This window comes from Meles meles, chromosome X (genome assembly GCF_922984935.1).
Source record: "Meles meles chromosome X, mMelMel3.1 paternal haplotype, whole genome shotgun sequence".
Classification (NCBI taxonomy): Eukaryota; Metazoa; Chordata; class Mammalia; order Carnivora; family Mustelidae; genus Meles; species Meles meles.
This window is the reverse complement of record NC_060087.1, coordinates 15,911,361-15,931,043: the sequence shown is the minus strand read 5'-3', so window position 1 is coordinate 15,931,043 and position 19,683 is coordinate 15,911,361. Positions and strand designations below refer to the sequence as shown.

Sequence of the window (19,683 nt, the reverse complement as noted above, 5' to 3'; positions counted from 1 at the left end):
ACTTATCAGATTCTGGATATTTCTGAAGGTAGCCCCACTAGGGTTTGCTGATCAGACTGGATGTGTAGTGAGAGAAAAGAGGGACGGATGACCCAGGGTTTTTTGCAGACCATCAGGAAGCTTGTTAAGGATGTGGGTCTAGAGTTCAGGCACCAGGTCCAGGCTCCAGATGGGCATTTGGGAGTCCTTCGAAGCCCAGATGAGATGAAATCACCTGGAGAGGGAGTATGGCATGCCAGCATTGAGACTGACGGGTAATTGCCAAAAGAGGAGGAAAATAGGCAAGTGACTTTTCTAGAAGGCAAGGGGAGAAGGTGTTTCAGGAGGGGGCATGATCCCTGCCCATGGCGCACCAGCTGTGCAGCCTCAGAAGGTTCCTCCCCTCCCTGAAGCAGCTCGTCTTCTTTGAAAGACGACAGTACCAATATCCTGGTAGAGTTTCTGTAAAATCTAGATGTATTTTATCGTGCGCCAAATACTGAGAGGCTCTGAGAACAGAAGGATGAATAAATAATAATGTACCTAGAGTCCAGCTACACATTAGTAGTATCATTATTACTAGTAATGATGAATACTTGGTATAAGGGGAGCTCATAGGAGGCTTTTTTCCCTTTCCAGAATTAGTCCACATATGGACATATAAATGAAAATTGCTACTATTTTTAAGTGAAAAGTGAAAAATAAAACCTCTTCTATTATGTTCATGCACTTAAATAAAGCATATCTCTAAGGTTTTTTTTTTAAATTTATCTGATCACTATTATTGGAGCTCTTAAACCACATTGTAAGAAATAGAATTTAAAAAATTTGGTTCATAGGCCTGCCAAATGTACACATTCTTCAGACTGATACATTCTGACATGAAAAAAAGGTTAGTGTCTCCAAAACCAGGAAGCAGAATGTTCCAAGTTTATAGCACAGAGTAAATTTGATGCATTGCATGAAATCTTCTTTATTCCAGGAAGCCTTAAGGAATGTGTGTCATTTTCCCAAGTTTATTGAGGACTATGAAAAGGACTTTTAACCCTAGAGAACACTCTGCTGGTTACCAGAGGTGGGGGGTGGCGGGGAATGGGGGAAACAGGTGATGGGGATGAAGGAGGGCACCTGTGATGAGCGCCAGGTGATGTACAGAAGTGATGAATCACTGTAGTGTACACCTGAAACTAATATTGCCCTGTATGTTAACTAACCGGAATTTAAATAAAAACTTGAAAAAGAATATGAAATGGAATAAATGGTAGTCGTTTGAAATAAAAATGGTAATTTGGGGGTAAAAGTTTTTTCATAGGTGATCAAGTTGCAGGATAGCTAAACATTTTAGATTTTCAGCTCATCCATTCAGCTTTGACTTGATGACATTTTTGAGATCATATTTTCACTTAAGGTATCATTAGATTTCTTTTTTAGAGTGAAGGTAGAGAAATACGTGCAAACACATCTGTAGCATGGTAGCACTGACAGGTGGATCTTCCTCTTTCCTCATGGTGTGCACACTGGGTGCTGCCAGAAAATCTGCTGTGCCCTTGTCCTTCGGCCCGAGAATTTCAGTCTTTCTGCTGTGAGCCGTGAACCCTGTCAGCTCGCTTGCTCTCAGCCCAGCTTCACAGAGGTGCGTGGAGTGCAGGGCGGCGGCTACGGACCCGGAGTAGCAATGCCCCAAGATCGTAGAAGTGTGAGTCTCGGTTTATTAGCTCTGGGTCCCTGGGAAGTTATTTACTCCCTCTGGGTATCTGCTTGTTTCCCTTTTGAAGCAGGGAGAAGTAGCAACAGTAGTGTACTGGGGAGGATGCATGAAATCCTGAGTGCAGGGCAATGCAGAGTTGGGTTTGATGCATATTAATCAGTCAGGAAATATTAATTATCATCATTACGTATTGAGCCACTCTGAGAGGCTGGAAAAATCTGGAGGTATGGTGTTTGTCAGTTGGGTGCTATGGGCAGTGGGCGCTGAGATGGGGGTAGGTGTGCGGGAGGTGTATTTGCAGAGGGGAGATAACACCCTTGGGAGATGAAAGGGCGGGAAGCAGTGCAGGGGAGCCTCGGGCTGCCGTCCTAGCCAGTCTGACAGGGAGCTTCTGAGCCCTGAGCAAACACTGCTCAGGAGCCTGGCATGGGCAGGCCCTAGCAACCAACCTTCCCCTGCCGCTCCCCCAGCAGGGCCTGTCACCTGGGCTGGAAAACAAGCTGGGGCGGAGCCTGAAGGCACCAGTTCTGTCCTGAAGGGACATGTGGGCAGCACACCTCCAGGGGCTGCCCAGAGACATTTTGTTTCACTGTAGTTTCTTAACTCACAAGGGGATTTGAAATAATGTATTCCCTACCACCGGGCCCTGCCCCCAGCTCAGGGGGAGCTCTCACCATCTGTCTGCCACTGGGGATGATTAGACAAGAGATCTTGAGGGACATTCAGGGAGAGTGAAGATAAAAATGTGAATGTCTGCAATGTGTGGTCACAGCACACCGCATGAACACAACACACACACACACACACACACACACACACACACACACACACACACACAGATACACATAGGCATTTAGCTATTTGTGGAATGAGGTGCATGAGGTTAGCCCGTTTTAGCTCTCTGCTGCCTGTTTTGCTTGTCATGAAGGAAAGAGTGTTTCATTTATTGTCATACTTCCTCTGGGACCACCAGGTTTTTCTCAAGAAAACCAACAAAGTTGATATCCTGTGTCTGGGAGTCTGGGTGAAAAACACAGTGGGCTTGCCTCATTTGTAAGCGGAGAGGCTGTCCAAGGCACAAACCACATCCTGCCCAGGCTTTCTTGAGGCAGGTGGTCCCAGATGGAGGCCCAGAGCAAGGAGCCATGGGAACCGGGCTCTCGTCAAAGGCCTAGGGCAGCCGTGAGGGGGAGCGCTGGGGCCCTGCTCAGTTCCAGGGCCACGTGGGGACACCCTGGCTGCTCTGTCCTCTTACACTGAGCCTTTCTCTTCTAAAGAAGCAGCACGGCTCAGCGGCGGCTGTGCTGGAGCTCTCAGGGATGTGAATTTCTTGTCTGTAAAATGAGGCCGTGGTCGAGATCTGAGATAGCTAGTACCAGGAGAGCGGGGGCCAGCTTAAAACCAAAAAAGGGGCTGTTTTTGCACATCGTGGAAGAAAAAATAGATTAAAATTGCCTTTAAAATATTTACTATAGCTGTGTATTTTAGTCATGATTATAATAAACCATAATTGGCATTGACTTAAGTGTTAAAACGTGAATATATTCTTAGCAAGGCTGTGCGCGTTTCCACAGTATCTCGTTGTCTGCAATGTGACGCCAGATGCTCAAGCCCTCGGTCACGCGGGGCTTGCTTTCTGACCACACGCTATTCACGGCAAAGAAACCGGTTAAGAAACAACGTCCAAATGAAGAGGTCGACAGATTATGGGCAAAAGATACATTATAACTGTTGTGCTATCAACTTAAAACTGCTAAAACCGTAGTCACACTGTAACAGTGAGGCCTTCAGGGGTGCAGATGGAAAAGGAATCAGGTTTATTGCTGTCACTCCGTAACTGCTGTTTAGCAGCTTGGCTTATAGTCACAGTTCACTCTTTAACTGTTCCTCTCAACTGCAAAATCGTGAGTGTGTGTGCACAACCTTTTTCTCTCCAAATCTTGAAACTGCAATAATTGCCAGCCCATTAAAAAAAAAAAATGCATCTGCCGTATGAAAGTAATTTCAGCTATTCTGTGTTAAATGAGTAATTATGACATGAGGCTCTGGTGACACAAGATAGGAACTTGGACACATGTTTGAATATGGAGCATGTCAGGTTGGTGTGGTTTCAGATACTGAGAAATCGCTTCTTTGTGCTCACTGATTTTTTTTTTCATGGTCTGCTCTGTTACTTGGTTCAAAATATCACATGACAGATGAGCTCTGTGGTACATATAATCCATGTAATTATAGTGAGGGTTTCTTTTGTCAGTGGTGGTTAAAAAACCCATACACCTTGGGGCGCCTGGGTGGCACAGTTGGTTAAGCGTCCAACTGTTGGTTGTGGCGTGGGTCTCGATCTCAGGGCGGTGGGATCAGGCCCTGTGTTGGGCTCTGCACTCAGCACAGTCTGCTTAAGACTCTCTCTCCCTCGCCTTCTGCCCCTCCCCCCATGCATGTGCGTGCTCTCTCTCTCTCAAATAAATAAACCCATTTTGAAAAATCCACACGCCTTCCTTCTTTTTTAGCCTCTGATATTTTTTTATACAATTTTACTCTCGCTTTTATTTAAAAACTTGAGTTTGAATGGTTTCCATTAACAGATATTTTAAGATGACAATCCAGTCTAGGATGCTGCCAACTTGAAGCTGAGCAAAGCCCCCAGCCCTCGAGCTGGATATGAAATCTAATTTCAGGCCTGGTGCAATGCAGGGATGCAGCTGGTTTGTAAACAGCCTTTGCGACAGCAGAGCACCGTTGACAAGCGCTGGTTCTGGGGCAGGGCGGAGTGTGTTCTCTTGCTGTCTTAACTGGTCACCCTGATTGCACTTCTACCTGGGGTGCATCTCACTGAGCCCCACGGAGTAATTAAAACCACAGGTTCAGCATAGTTCATTATTTGGTATAATGAAAGCCAAATGACAATTCATCCACTTTACTAAAAACTATATCCTTTTTTCCCTCTTAACTGAAATGTACGTGTGAATATTAAAGCATACAAATCAGAAGTCACTCTCTTCGTTAGTGAAACCTACTGCAGGGCCAGTCTTGGCCTGTAGCATGCATTTGCCATTCCCCGACTGCGTGCTCATCAAGTTCCTCTCAGACCTGTGACCCATCGCTGTGTCTGTTGCGATGGCAAAGATGGGTAGGTTATTCATCTCCACCCACTTTTCCCCCCAGAGGGGCTAGAATGATCTTAAGTACAGAGAAGGAACATGTTAAATATTCATCTGGTTTAATTGAATGTAATATACAATTCTTAAGATTAATCTGAAGTTTTGGAGTCATTAATGGTTCATTTTTTTCATAGCATAGGATTTATTTGCTATTATCTAAGATAGTGAATTATTTAAGTAAAAAGGGAAAGTTCTTTCCAGAGATGGATCTCAGCAAGCTGTTGCTGCTTTCATTTACATATGATTACTGATTGTATTAAATTGGGAATGTGGGTGAGGGGAGGCGGGGCAGCCTGAAGATTTTACAGGTTGCGTGGTTACCAGGTGTTGCATGGCACGTTGCAGCCTGGGATCTGACACTTGCCGAATGACCTGTGGTCCACCAGGGTGTGTATCAGTGACTTCAAATTCCCATGAATATTAATAAAAATGGCTGGATATCAGTTTAAAGGACAATGAACGGATTAACATGTAATATCATTATATACTTTCTTTATAAACATGCACAAATAATTTGTTCTCTTTGAGGACATCAGTTCTTCTAACCTTAGTTTCTTCTATCACTTCTTCAGCACTGAAATTTAATAGTGTACTGGGGTGATTTATATTTTTTTAGAACAGCTTCTGAAAGTGTTGCCCAGAATACTGTTTTGTTGTTGTTGTTGTTGTTGTTGTTGTTTTCTTTTAAGGATTCAGGCGATCTCTAAATTATTGAACAAGAATCAAGGGCTGTATACATATGTCAGCCTATTTATATTATAGTACTATTTTCCACCATGGCCACCCACACCTTGATTTTATATTTCGAAATGTTACTGAACTATTAAAATATAGAAGAGCTTGAGAATATCAACATCTACCTACCCACCACGTCTTTCGTCAAATGTTACCATTTTGTCATACTTCTGATTCTTTAAAAATCAATAAATAGACTTCCAGTTTCAGCTCAGAGATGTAGAGAGCTGCAAAGATGTGCCTCCTACGCTTACAAGAGAAAGTCTGGACAGATTGGAAATTGACAGAGAACTGAGTTTGCAGAGCGAACAGCCATTTAAAACTCTGGAGAGAGGCACTTTCTGAGACATAAGGCCTGAACATTTGCTTACCAGAGGCAGAAGCCACCAGACACCACAGAAGTAGGTAGAAAGATCAAGCTAAAAATTTGACAAATGGCTGGAGGCTGCGTGTGGGCTAGCTTACGAGTGCGAAGCTCCTGGGGGCAGCAGAGGAGAAGGAAGGTCTCCTATCCTTTTGCGGGCTTTTCCTCCAGGAATGCCACCTGGCCCTTACAGGGAAGATGGGAAGATCTGAAGAAAACTACTGGTGAGGGCTGGAGGTGCTGGCTTAGGAGCCACTGAGAAACCACTCAGACTTTTTTCTTCCTTAAGGAACAAAAAGCTTATTCTGCAGTGGGAAGGACAGGGTGTGAGGGCACTGGTGAAATACCATTGCAGCTGGGGGAAGAATTCCATCCAGCTCAGCACCCCCCCCCCACCTAAGAAAAGTCTTAATCTTCTGGGAGAAGGGCCTCAAGGCTGTATACTGAGAACACTGGAGGATACCCAGTACAGCTGGGGGAAGGAGGTGGGGAACTCTATTCCTGGAGAAGGGACAGCAGCACTCGTGGAGGCTAACCGCCAGATAGAGACCTGCTGTGCACTCCAAAGATGGAGTCTTAGAATATTTGCAGCCCTCCCCACCCCACCATAGCATGCTCTCGAGCCTCCAGGAATAACAACAGTGGATTATATAGCAGGGAGAACTCTAAGAGACAGACTCACTCTGGGGAGCAGCACCGAGGGAAACCCCAGAGCCAAGAAGGGGAGGAAGAAAAGATCCCTAGAGGAATTTGAAGTTTCTCATGTCTATAGGAACAGCGAACCTCAACATGACCCGACTTCTGACTAGATTAACTTAAATCCCCGCACATAATGTCTCATTTACCTCAGTATCTACTGCCCTGTACAAAATGTCTGGCTTTCAACCAAAAATCACAAGACATGCCAAAAGGCAAGAAAAAGCATTCTGAGGAGATAAAACGGTCATCAGAACCTGACAGCTATGACACAGCCGTTGGAACTATCAAACTGTAGATACACATACCTTATCTACCTCACCCCGCTGAGTGCCCTTTATGTGCCAGGGGCCATTTTAGGAATGGGCTTAACAAGAGAGAGCATAACTGCAGATAACAAAAAAAAAAAATAGTTACAGATAGTGAAATATGCAGCAAAGAAATATCGGAGTGGAAAAGGATAGAGTGACTGACTGGTGGAATGTGTGGGCTGTTTCAGTCAGAGTCATCAGAAAAGGCCTCTTGGGGGAGGTGAAGTTGTAGCTCACACCTGAATGATTAGGAGGCTCCTGCCATTACTACAAGCCATCTAAGTAGAGAACAGCAAGTGCAAAGGCCCTGAGGCATGAATAAGCTTGGACCGCCCCCAGTCTAATATTAATGTTCTGGAGGTAATAGTGTTATGAGAATGTTGCTGATAAGAGCAACCCGTGCAGCTTTGTCACTGTCAAGGCTAACTTAGGGAGGAAGTAGTGGGTGGGTTCTCTCCTGCTCACATACTTTTTCTTTAAACACTTACAGAAATTACTGTTCTTTCTCCTCATTTTGCAGGACTCTATTATACCTTTCTTGTAACCTGGCCCTGAGTGAAAAGGAACATGAATTTGCTGTTGTGAGTTAAGGCCTCATTATTTATCTAGTAGAAGTTTATTATTTATTCTTCATAATTGTAGAGAATGTGCATTAACTCCACTAATCCTAACCGCCACCCCCCACCCTGGGTAGTGGTTATTCGTACATTACAGATGGAAAAACTGAGGCCAGAGATGAAGATTGCAGATCTATTAAAGGTTAACCCTGGTATTTGAACCCCAGGAGCCTGACTTTGTGTGATTGCATTGTAAGAACTGAACGGATGGGTATTCTTAAAGAATAGAGACTGATAAAAGTAAAATGAATACAGTTGTTTAATTCTTATGTTAACCCAGTTGATTTTAAAGCATTGGCTGGTGAAACTGTCTAGGGAAATGGACTAAATAAGTACATGGTGAACCATCTTTCATTTGTTCATTTAGTATGAGTGCTTCAAAACTGTTGAAAATGGGGAGTTTAAATAGTTTAACATCCCAGTTCCCTCTGCTGTATTACTACTACATATGTAAGTATATAATATTAATACTGTGAAGGCAATTTTGTCTGGCATTTGTCTACTGAGAGCATTCTGGAAATCAGCATTTATGATCTCAGTAACTGTTACTGTAACTGGTGTCATCGGTCTACTGTTTTGTAGACTGCATCTTTCACCGGTTCAATGCTTTTTATTTTTTCTATAATAATGCTTATTGTTTGAGAATAAATAAGTCATAATAAAAATAAACCTTAAAGGGGCACCTGGGTGGCTCGGTCGGTTCAGCATCTGACTCTTGATTTCAGCTCAGGTTGGGATCTCAGTCAGGGTTGTGAGATTGAGCCAAGTCGGGCTCCGTGCTGGGCATGGCACATGCCTAAGATTCTCTCCCTCCCTCTCCCTTTGTCCCTCCCCCTCGCTTATGTGTGTGCTCTCTCTCTCTCTCTCTCTCTCTCTCTCTTTTTCAAAAAACTAAAAATAAACCTTAAGTACATGTTTGGAGAGGGAGAACTTTGCATTGGATGAAAAGGATGATTATATTTATTGGTTTCTGTTTTTTGCCATTAGAGGAAAGGAAAGAACCTTCCCATGAGCACCTCTCTTGACACATGAAAAGGTTGCTGGTATTCAGTAATGAAACATTCATTGAAAGAAATGTAATCTGGGTGGAGTTTTCTCTGATCAGTAATAATAATTGAATACTTACAGTGTACATGGTTTTATTATCTGTACCATTTATGTGGTATGACATGCTGGGTCAGAAAAACAGCAAACTTTTATACAACACTTCCCATGGACCAGACAGGTTAAGTAACCTGCCTAGAGGAGCACAGCTAGTCAGTGCTAAACCTGGATTTGAGCCTGTGGGTGGTTAAACTCCAGAGTTCAAGTGCTCACTCACTCCTAATTGTACTAGGGTACAGGATATCTGGGTGGCCTTGGCTATATTAAAACCACAACAGGGGCACCTGGGTGGCTCAGTGGGTTAAAGCCTCTGTCTTCGGCTCAGGTCATGATCCCAGGGTCCTGGGATCGAGCCCCACATTGGGCTCTCTGCTCCGCAGGGAGCCTGCTTCCTCCTCTCTCTCTGCTTGCCTCTCTGCCTAGTTGTGATTTCTCTGTGTCAAATAAATAAAATATTTTTTAAAAAACACAATAAACCGAACCGCAATTAGCATGAGGGGGTATCTAATTCTGTCAGGTTCTGAGAAACTGTTGGGAATCATCGTTGAGCTGGGTGTTAGGCTTCTGTGAGTTGTTAAAGCCTGTCGTTGTTTTTTAGACATTTTATTTATTTATTTATTGAGAGAGAATGTGTGTGGCACAGGCAGGGGGAAGGGCAGACTGGGGGAGAGAAGATCTCAAGCAGACTCCATGTGAAGCCCCAGAGCCCGACTAGGGGCTCGATCTCACAACCCCGAGGTCATGACCTGAGCCGAAATAAGAGTTAAGGGGTAAACCATCTGAGCCACCCAGGTGCCCTGACTTTTGTTTTTTTTTTTTTTTAATATGCAGCCACCCAGATTTTAATATGCAGCCACGTTCAGTTGGGACTCCCACTTCCTATGAAAGCCTTAGATTGGTACTTGAAGAAGGGAAATAAGTATATACGTTTTTAGGAAGTTTCTTCAAGTATACTGATTTTTAAGAATGGATGCAATTCGTGGTTCGTACTAGTTCCAAGAACTATTTCTCCTCCAATGCTTTGCTTCCATGTAAAGCACTTTAACATCAGAGACTTTGCAGGTTCTGCTGCTTTGACAGCATAGGAGGCGAATGTAGCTAGTAGACATGCGCGGTACCACAGGTGTTGATGCCGCCAGCACAAATGGAAAAACGCGTTGCTTTAATTGAAAAAACAGGCTGTGTCTAGTCTTTGGCTCCCTTTACATTTAAAATGACTACTCATAGTTTCTGGAGGGTGGGGAGGGAGGGAGCAGGATTTGGCCCTGTTCAGCAGTAAGATCCTGAAAAATTTCAGAATGTGAATTCTGATGGTGACCTCCCACTGCTGCTTCTCCCTTTTGTGAAGGCGAAACAGTACTACCTAGGAAATTCTGGAGCCAGACGGTGGTAGAGCCCAGACTTCTCAAACACTAACAGTGTCCTGTTGGGGGAGATGGCGTGGAAGGTGGGGGGCTGGAGTGTGGGGGTGTGTGAGGGGAGATCTCGTGAAAATGAACATTAGGGTCAGGGGATCTGGGCTGGGGGGTGGTGCTTGGGGTGGGAGGAGACCGAGACTGCAGGTCTAACAAGCCCCCAGGGGAGGCGACTTTTAGTAGCCGGGGTGTAGGTCTCCAGCCCTCCTTCTCAAGGCGTGTTGATCATCTGAATCACCTGGGGGAGTCTGAACGCAGAGCTTCCCAGCCCACAGCAGACTGAGTGAACCAGAGTCACTAGGGCGGAGCTTACACAGATATCTGGGTGGGGGGTGGTAGTTACTGACGTGGTTTGATGATAAATCTGCCAGCTTTGTCTTTTTTTAGCAGCGGTGGGGGGGGGGGGTGCTGTGTAATGACAGCTTTGAAAACTTCCCTTAGGAATCAGATTGAGATGCTTAAAGACAAACTTTCTGACATCCTAAGAGCTTCCTGTTTGACCTAAACTCCATGAGAAATCTTGACAGCCACTCCCCTTGGAAGGGAACTGGCTGGCTCTTGATGATTGTGTCCAGACTGGCTGAAATCAGAGAGTGCAGAGAAGAGAGAGAGAGAACTTAATGGTTAGTTTGCTGACCTGCTTTGCATTAGATAATGTCTGTGGAGGCTCCCGGAGTGCGTCCAGGGGAGCCAGGGCCCAAATATGGAAAAGAGAAGCCATGATGATGAGGTAGGAGTTGAAATTACCATTGCAATTGTTTAAAGTGTTATTTCAGCACTTTCCCAAGCGCCTGGGTCTGGGGTTTCATTTCTCCTGGAGGGCCCGCCAAGCTGGTGGGGGGGTGGGGAGCAGACTGTAATGCAGCGCTCGCTCCATGGTGGGGCTTTGCGGGTCACCCCTTTCACAGTATGACTTTTTCTCTTTTTGATAACTGAGGCTCTTCAGCAACTGAATTTTTAATATTTCTGAAATCTTATTGTTAATCTTTCCCCGTGAGATCATGTAGGAAGGTAAGACACCAGGGGGAGATGATCTTCCTGGTTTTCCTTGATTTATTTTGTCCCTTTTTAAAAGTCCCTTCAAGACCAAGTGTTTCCCATTGTTGTTGCATTTATAATTTTCTTTGCCCCAGCTCCTTACCTTGTCTGAGGGTTAAAAAAAAAAAAAAAAAGATAAGGGAAATGCCATGGTCAGGAAAAAAAAAAAAGTTGAGTGTGGGAGAGCCAGAGGCAGGTTCCAAGTGATGTGACTCTGACACACACCTGTTTTCCTATAGTGACTTCAGGCCCAGTAAGGGACACAGGCACCCACAGTCTGTAGCCGGCACCCTGTGAGAAACCCCTGAGCACCAACTGTGCTGAGCGCCTCGCTTCTCTTTGCTTGAGCCCTCCCTGCTGCAGAGGCAAGGCTCTAGGACATAGCCTGGTGGGTGAGACAGACCCAGAAACCCACTTTTCTAACCCATTGTGGTGTGCACATAGTATGCCAAAGGAGCCCAAGGGGAGGGACCTTAGTACCTGGGGCAGGAGAGGAAGGAACTGATCAGGCAAAGAGGATGGTGAGAGGGACCAAGGAAGTGTGAACAGAAGCCTGGAGGGGGAAGCAGTTTGAGAAGTCTCTGGAAGGAAGCCTTGCCAGGAAGTACAGTGGGAAGCAGAGGTGGGGGGTTGGGAGGGGAGATGCGAGGTTGGGAGGTGACAGGTGCCTTGTGTACCTTCGTAAGGAATTTGGACCCTAGATGTGATCGGGAAGCATCAAAGGAACAATTTTAAGCAGAGGCGTGTTGCTGTCAGATGTGGATGGAGGAAGAGTTTCTTTAACCAGTAAATGTCTCCTGAATGAGCATCTGCCCCCATGTAGCTTATTTTAAAAACAGCTTTATTGACATCTAACTTGCATATCGTACAATTCACCCACTTGAAGTGTCCCATTCGATGGTTTTTAGCATATTTACAGAATTGTGTAATCATCACCATGATCCGATTTTCATACACGTCTTCACGCCCCAGAGAAACCTTGTGCCCATTTGCTGTCACTCTCCACTTCCAAGCCCAGCCACAGGCAGCCACCCACTCATCTTTGTAATTTCTCCTTTTTCTTTAACATTAAGGGGAATGTCTTCCGTGAGTGTATTCACTTTAGGGAGTCTCTTCGCCAAATTATAAACTCCTGCTCTTGACTTCCCAGCCGTGGCTCAGCCCATTCCTGTCGGTAGTGATTTTGCTGTCCCACCTAGAGGGCAGGCTGCAGGGTGGGCGGACCCCAAGGGCATTCATCTGCTCAGGGTGACATCAGAGACCCGTGTGCTTCCTGTCTCTCCCCCGCGGTGGTACTGCCAGGAGCTCCGGCCCAGGGCTGGTTTCTCGGTGGTTGTCAGGGAGCTGCAGAATGGCTCGACCTAGCGGTGGGGCGCTCTGCTTCCTTGTTCCTAGCCTACACGTACAAGGAGTCGCTGCTGGTGTGCGCTTAGTTCCCACTAAGGAACTGAACTTAATTTAGGTTGCCCACCCTGAACCGGCGAGTGCCTGAGAATTGATGTGTCTGCCACTCTGAGGGGACTCTGAGGGATGGGGGGCTCTGTGGCTCCTTGTCAGTGACCAATAGTTGTCTCTGCTGCGGAAGGAGGAAGGGAGCCACCTCTACTCGTGGTATCGTGGTATGGGGAGCGGGTTTGCAGCTGGACCCTTGCTTTATGTGTCTGTGAAAAGCGTCATCAACTCAGGTCTCACCAATTCAGGAGTTCATCCTCATTTGGTCCTGGGGTACACTCAAGTTTACCTTTGGACAGTGTAATAGTGTGGGCGATAGTGGAAATGGTGGTAACATAAACTTTTGTGGGAAATAAATGATGTAAGTCTCATTAGAAAAACCTGTTTGCTTTAGGATAGAAATGTTTAAACACATGACTAGTAATAAATGCTAGAATATTGTTCTTATCTTGTTATTAAGTTAGTCCCCTGGAATCTCTCCTTGGGGAAAAAAAATGAAATCCTGTCCTGAATATGTCAATATTTGAGTTACTATATGAACTGACATTAACAAAAATTGACTTTCTTTCAAGTATAATTCACACTTCACTAAGCCAAGTAGACATTCTGCCAGTTATTTGGACTTTATTAAATTTTGCTTTTATGTAATAAAAAACTCAAGGTAGGCCTCTGCTTTGCAAAGTAACTTACTTGATTAGGAGCTGTATTTTCAAGTCTCTTTTAGAGCGAGGTTTGTCCTCATGTAAGTAATGAGCATTTTCTGGTGCAGCTTTTTAATGGTGAGAACGGATGTTGAAGAAAGCAAACACCATATGCCCTTTGTTTCCCGTGCATGTCCCCTCCTGGAGGCTGGGTGGAGTGTTTCAGCTGTCTTGAATAATCTCCATTTTGCTGTTACTGCAGACTTTGCGGTTCTCCCACTCTTCTCTCCGATGTTACAACTTCTTCCTCGTCCTCCTCCTCAGTCCGAAAGGTTCCATGCTTTCAAATGCCAGAGATTGGATTAATTTTGAAAAGTGAGTTTCCCTTGATTTGTGACAGAAATTAGTGCAGAGAATTAAAAAAAAAAAAAAGCAACCACCCAGTGTGAACGTGTAGTGGGAGGGGCAGGCGGGTTGGGTACAGGACAGGATGCTTAGAATAATTCTGCTGCCAAGTGAATCAGAGACTTGCAGCTCTCGGCAAGCACGGAACGTACTCCCGCCAAGAGTTCAGACCCAGTCAGCCCGAAATCACCACTTCATACTCCACAGAATGGACCCTCCGGCAGCCAAAGCCCCGAGTGCTGCAGAGGCGTCTGAGACTGTAAGTAGGCCATACATCGGGTTCCGTTGTTCTTACGCCGGCATCTTTTGTAGCCTGTTGTCTGACTACTTCTTAGGCCAGGAGGGAGGAGGCATGATGGGGAATTTGGTCCCAGCTCCGTCCTTCCGAGATGGTGAGCAACACGGTTTTCCATTCGGACCTGGTCTCGGTTTTCTTGTTTGTGATGGAAGGGAATTTCTTTCCCCAGGCCTTCCTCTGTGACACAAGTGGTTTTTGGCTGAGCCCCTTTAGTAGTAACATCTGTAAAGATTTGGGACAGCCCTGTCATTTGGTGTGAGGGCTCTTCCCTTCTCCTGAGTGCAAACGATGAGTTTTGTCCAGGGGACGCCCCAGCCAGCAGAGCCTTCTCCCCCTGCCCGCCCCCTCCCCAGGCATCCCTTTCATCAGTGAAGTGTCCCTATCAACAGCTGGGAGCAGGTGACATTTCTGAGGTAGCTGGCAAGTTTGGAAGCCTGGGATGAAGCCAGGTGTGGAATCCAGCTTCCCTGTGATGGGAAGGAGAGAAGAATGAGTTAGAAGGCAGGACAGAAAGTCAGCTTGAGGTGTCTCCAGAGAGCAGCCCTGCTGCTAGATGCCAGTCGAAGTGGCCGGCAAAGCTCAGATCCTCACTGTGCCAACTTTGGGCCACTGGCAAATATCTCTCCTCGTCTTACTCATCCCATCTGAAAATCACTATCTTTGCCCTTTGCAGGATTGCTGGATTATTTGAAGTCATGAATGTGAAAGTAACTAGTACTTGGTAGGCATTTGCTAAATGATGTATTTTTTTTTTATTTATTTGACAGAGAGAAATCACAACTAGGCAGAGAGACAGGCAGAGAGAGAGAGGAGGAAGCAGGCTCCCCGCGGAGCAGAGAGCCTGATGCGGAGCTCCATCCCAGGACCCTGGGATCATGACCTGAGCCAAAGGCAGAGGCTTTAACCCACTGAGCCACCCAGGTGTCCCGCTAAATGATGTATTTTTGCCCTTCGTGCCCCTTCTCCTTCCTTAGTGGGATATTGTACCGTCAGTGCGAGCACCATGCTGGGCTCCAGGAAGTGCCACCCGTGTTGCCTTCCTGACTTCTTTCAAGGCAACCTTTGTGGCCTCCAAGTTCTCTTGCTTGGTGTCATGGACTTGATCTTAGGGTTGGCTTTGTTCAAGACCAGAGCCCCAGGTTGCCCTTTTAGCCTAGGTCATGTAACCAGCCCCCTAGGACAAGGCGGTCTCTGGCAGATGGTGAGAGTGGGTCATGCTGTGTCTGAGATCCATTTGAGTTAAGGATCGTGGGGACAGGAGACCCAGGTCAGGAGGCCTCGTGATGAATCCTAGGGGGACAGTGATGGTTCAGAAGAGCCATTTCTCATTCAGCTTTGAGTTTCCAAGTTATGGAAACCTATATTCAGCCAGTGCAAGAGAAAAGAAAAAAAAAAAAACCTTGAAGAAAAGTGCTCAGTAGTTGATCTGATTTCTGAATCAGAAGTAGGCGTAGGGCACGGTCATGGTGACTTGCCAGCGGGTTGTTTCAGTTAACCTGTCCGTGGGTTTAGGCATCCCGCGTACTTGTCAGTTGGTTCCCAGATGCCTTCCACAGTTATGGGCATATGTCTGTTTAGGGGATTTTCTAGAGTCTGTCTTGTTAATTAGCTTTACCCTGTGCTTTATCTTTGCTAACTGTGAGTTAATTGGTAGTAAGAGTGTTTTCTTGTCAGTCACAAGTTCTCCCACTGCTTTCCCCAGTTGAATTTCTTGTTTTTCATCTCATATTTAGACTCAAATTGTTTGCCTCTAGCTGGCAAGAGTCCATAATGGTCTGCGAGCTCCAACGCAGTGCTAATTTTTATCAGTGATTTTGGAGACACTTTATTATCTGTGCACTTTGTTTGGTGTGTGATGATTTAAGAGTACTTTTTATCTTAATCTGCATCAAAATCGTGTATCGCAGTGTGCCAGCCTTCAGTAGCTCTCTTTTGCTCTTCTTTGAAATCTACTTTCTTGCCCATGACTGGTGGCACCTCGTGTAGCCTGGCACATGCCGACCTTTCCAGCCTTGTGGCACATGCCGACCTTTCCAGCCTTGTGGCCGTCTCCTGCACACCTGGCCGCTCCCTTCCACAGCACCGGTGCTGCCCCCCCCCCCCCCGCCCCCCGCTGCCCCACTCCTGCCGGCCCGATCCCACCACCGAGCCCAGGCACTTGCCCTGCCCCCTCCCAGGAGTGCCCTTTCTCTGGCTCTTGCTTGGGTGGGTTGCTCTGTTTTCTTCCAGGTGTTACTGGGAGAAGCCCCTGGGCCATCTTATCTTAAGGGACTTCCTCCATCTTAAGTTTCCTTTCTCCCTTCCTGTCATGTCACCGTATCTGTTTCTTGCAGAGCACTTACAACAGCCAGTAAATCCCTGGTTGCCTCACTGGTTTGCTTGGCACTTGCCATCTCCCTGATTGGAATCCCCACCCCAGGGCTCGCAGAGGTCTGTCTCATTCCACTGAATCCCCAAGCCCCTGACTCCATTCTCAACACACAGTAGGTGTGCAACAGAGCTTTCTTAAATGAATAGAGGTTTGGGATGATCAGTGACGTGGATGGCTTTTCAGCAGTCGGTGGCTGCGAGCATCTTCTCTGTGCCAGCTGCTCCCAGCCCTGTCGGCCTCCATCACCACTGTGGCCCTTTGGGAGCCCTCCAGACCCCAAGGCCCTGGTTCCCTCACGTGGCAAGCTGGTGGCTGGTATCCCGAGTAACCCTCTAACTGTTTGAAGCATCACTTTTGTTCTCAAAATGAAAACCACCTGTCTTTAAAGTTATTTGCTTAAAACAAATACTTATTTCTTTACCGAGGCCTTCCTCCCCTTTCTCCACCTCTTGCCAAGAATAATGGGAAAACCCTCCTATCTTGGAGAGCAGTTTTCCCTCTGGTCACAATCCAGAGCTGGAGGATTTATGACCCAGGGTGCTGAGCAATAGATTTTTCCTGCCCTGCTGCTCTCAGATGTCCACACTTTGTTCTTCCAAGGGGCTCCAAGGGGTCTTGTGATCAGGGCTCGCTCGATCTTGGTCCTGCCTGCCTTTGTACAATGCCTTTAACCGTCCTTCCTCCAGGTAAGGAAGCCATCCCCGGGCACCACAGAGATGGCGGCCGGGGTGGGGACCGTGTCTGATCAGTGTTCTCTGGTGGGCGGCTTGCCAGCTCCCCGACACCTTACACCACCTCCAGGGAGAGGCTGCCGTTGCCTGCATTTTAGAGACGGTGCAGTGAGGCTCACGGCGGGGAGGTAGGTTGTGAGCAACCAGGATCAGAACCCGGGTCTCTCTGGCTTCCAAATCTGTATATTGTTGGTTGGTGTTCTCGGCCATTCTTGGGTCTTGTTTTGTTTTTACCACGTTCTTCAGTTTTAAAAAAGCTGGCACCTTGGTGTAGTTAGACGCATGCATACATGGAGCGGCAACAAGCTTCCCGCAATAACGGTTGCCTTCCCTGTGCGCGATGTACCCTTAGGGTCTCCATTCCATTCTAAAAATGCTCGTCAGCACATAGCAGGAGTCTGTTCCTTTTTAAGGCCAAGAAATATTGCATCGTGTGCATACGCCAGCGTTTCTTCATCTACTCATCCGTCCACAGACATGGAGCTGCTTCGGTGTCTGGGGCTCCAGCCGCTGTGGGCCGGGGGGGACGCGCGTGGTGATGTTCAAGGGGTATCCAGTCTTCGTGGTGTAGGCCGACTCCGTCCTAGGGCTCTGCTGTGCGACATGGTGTCCGTCGTTAACAACGCTGTGTTGTGTACTTAAAAATTGGTGAAGAGGGGAGGTCTCCAGTGTCCGTACTGCAACAACAAAAAATGCCAGGGAGAATCTTCTAAATGGGTCATGTGGCCCACCAACTGAAAGCAGTCGGAAGAACACTAGGTGATAGATCCGTGCTTACTTCACGTAGAGGTTTTTATGACGAAAGCTACTTTTCAAAATGGTTATCGCAGTATAACCTACACGCAGAAAATGCTCATGAGACGATAGCTTGTTGAATATTCACACACCAAACACATCTGTGTGAAGAGCACCAGATCAAAACACAGACCATTGATTTCAGCTTCTTTGAATCAAGGCGGGCATGCGATGCAACAGAAAGTGATGGGCCCTCAGTCTGTTCTGAATTGTGTACATGCAGCTTACTTGATAGAAACTCTCTTTTTAGAGCCTCCATGTTTTGTGTTTCCAGTGGCAGGGCCTGGCTGGTATTTTAGGTCTAACAACTACCGAAGGAGTGGAACCAGGCTGCTGTAAGGACCGTCCGAAATGGCCGCAAAAGGAGGCCAAGGATGCGCCTGGTAAAATGTGAACAAAGAGGAGGGGGAAGGGCCAGGACCCCACAGTGGATATGGAAACGTTCGGGTATGCGGACTTATGGTGACAGTAATCAGAAACCCAATATTACTGAAATGGGGTGGGGGTAGGGAGGGAACTTGAGATTAGAGTTCCAAGCCCCTAGAAGTCAATGTACTTTCGTGTAAAATAAAGAACATTGACCTCTTTCAGTGAGTATTGATTTTTAGAGAAAATTCTTTTAGCATACCGAATCAAACTTTTTTCTTGGCCAAAGACCTGAATGTATCTGAATACCAAAACAAGCTAGATTAACTTTGCTTTTGTAATGTATGGGTTCTGTAAGGTCGTCGTGGTGGTCAGACGGTACGTACCCCATTCCTCATCATGGCACGCATGTAGAAATGAAAGGGAGTGGGTGCTTGAATGTGCTTTTTTTTTTAAGATTTTATTTATTTATTTGACAGAGAGAGAGATCACAAGTAGGCAGAGTCAGGCAGAGAGAGAGAGAGGGGAGCAGGCTCCCCGCTGAGCAGAGAGCCTGATGCGGGGCTCGATCCCAGTACCCTGAGATCATGACCTGAGCCGAAGGCAGCGGCTTAATCCACTGAGCCACCCAGGTGCCCCTTGAACATGCTTTTAAACATTACATGCTGTTAGAAGTTTTATTAATCTCTTTGTGAGATGCATTGATAACTTTTTAGTCAGACTGCAATCACTTCCTTGAATCAGGGACTTTGGGATAATTATAAATCCTTTTGTCTTTGTTGATTAGATAAGCTCTTATGCATTGTTCATTTTTGTGAAGGAGACTTTGAACTCTTACACATTTGGTGTGTGTTTCCTGGTGTTCTGGACCTATGGTGTTCACTGTGGCTCTGTGTTTAATTCTGTATTTGTTGTGGGAAAAAGGCCGTGGGACTGTAACAAGCACACTATTGGGGGAGGGGCATCCCGCTGGGGACAGGGAGCTGGTGTATCTGACTTACCGTTCCTTTTTTGGTGCCCAGCATTGGGCCACTAAGCACTTGCCGAATGAATGGAAGGAGAGAGGAAAAACTGCTAGGTAGGATTTAATGGTAAGTACTGTGTGCTTTGTCCCTTTTATACTAGTTAGTCACTACAACAAGCCTGTGAGGTGGGAGCTTTTGCTATCCTTTAGAATGACCTCAGGTCCCTGTTTGCCAGGGGATGGTTCTGGTGTGTGCCTGCTGTCCTAGCACTGACGGTGATCGTACAGTCTTTCACTCTGAAGCGTCCTGGTTCCGGTGATAAATTGGTTCACTCTGAGATGACTTGAAGAGACATTTCTCCAAAGAAGACATCCAGATGGTCAGCAGACATGTGAAAAGATGCTCAGCGTCGCTGACCATCAGGGAAATACACATCAGAACTACTGTGAGCTATCACCTCACAGCTGTCAGAATGGTTGAAATCAACAACGCGAGAAACAACAGGGGATGGCGAGGATGCAGAGAGAGGGG

At 46.4% G+C, this 19,683-nt stretch overlaps 1 protein-coding gene across 7 annotated transcripts in view; it reads left to right on the top strand.

Moving 5' to 3' along the window:
* The window catches only part of SH3KBP1 (SH3 domain containing kinase binding protein 1), a 341,474-nt gene that overhangs the window by 78,834 nt on the left and 242,957 nt on the right, over positions 1-19,683 (top strand). The window lies entirely within an intron of this gene.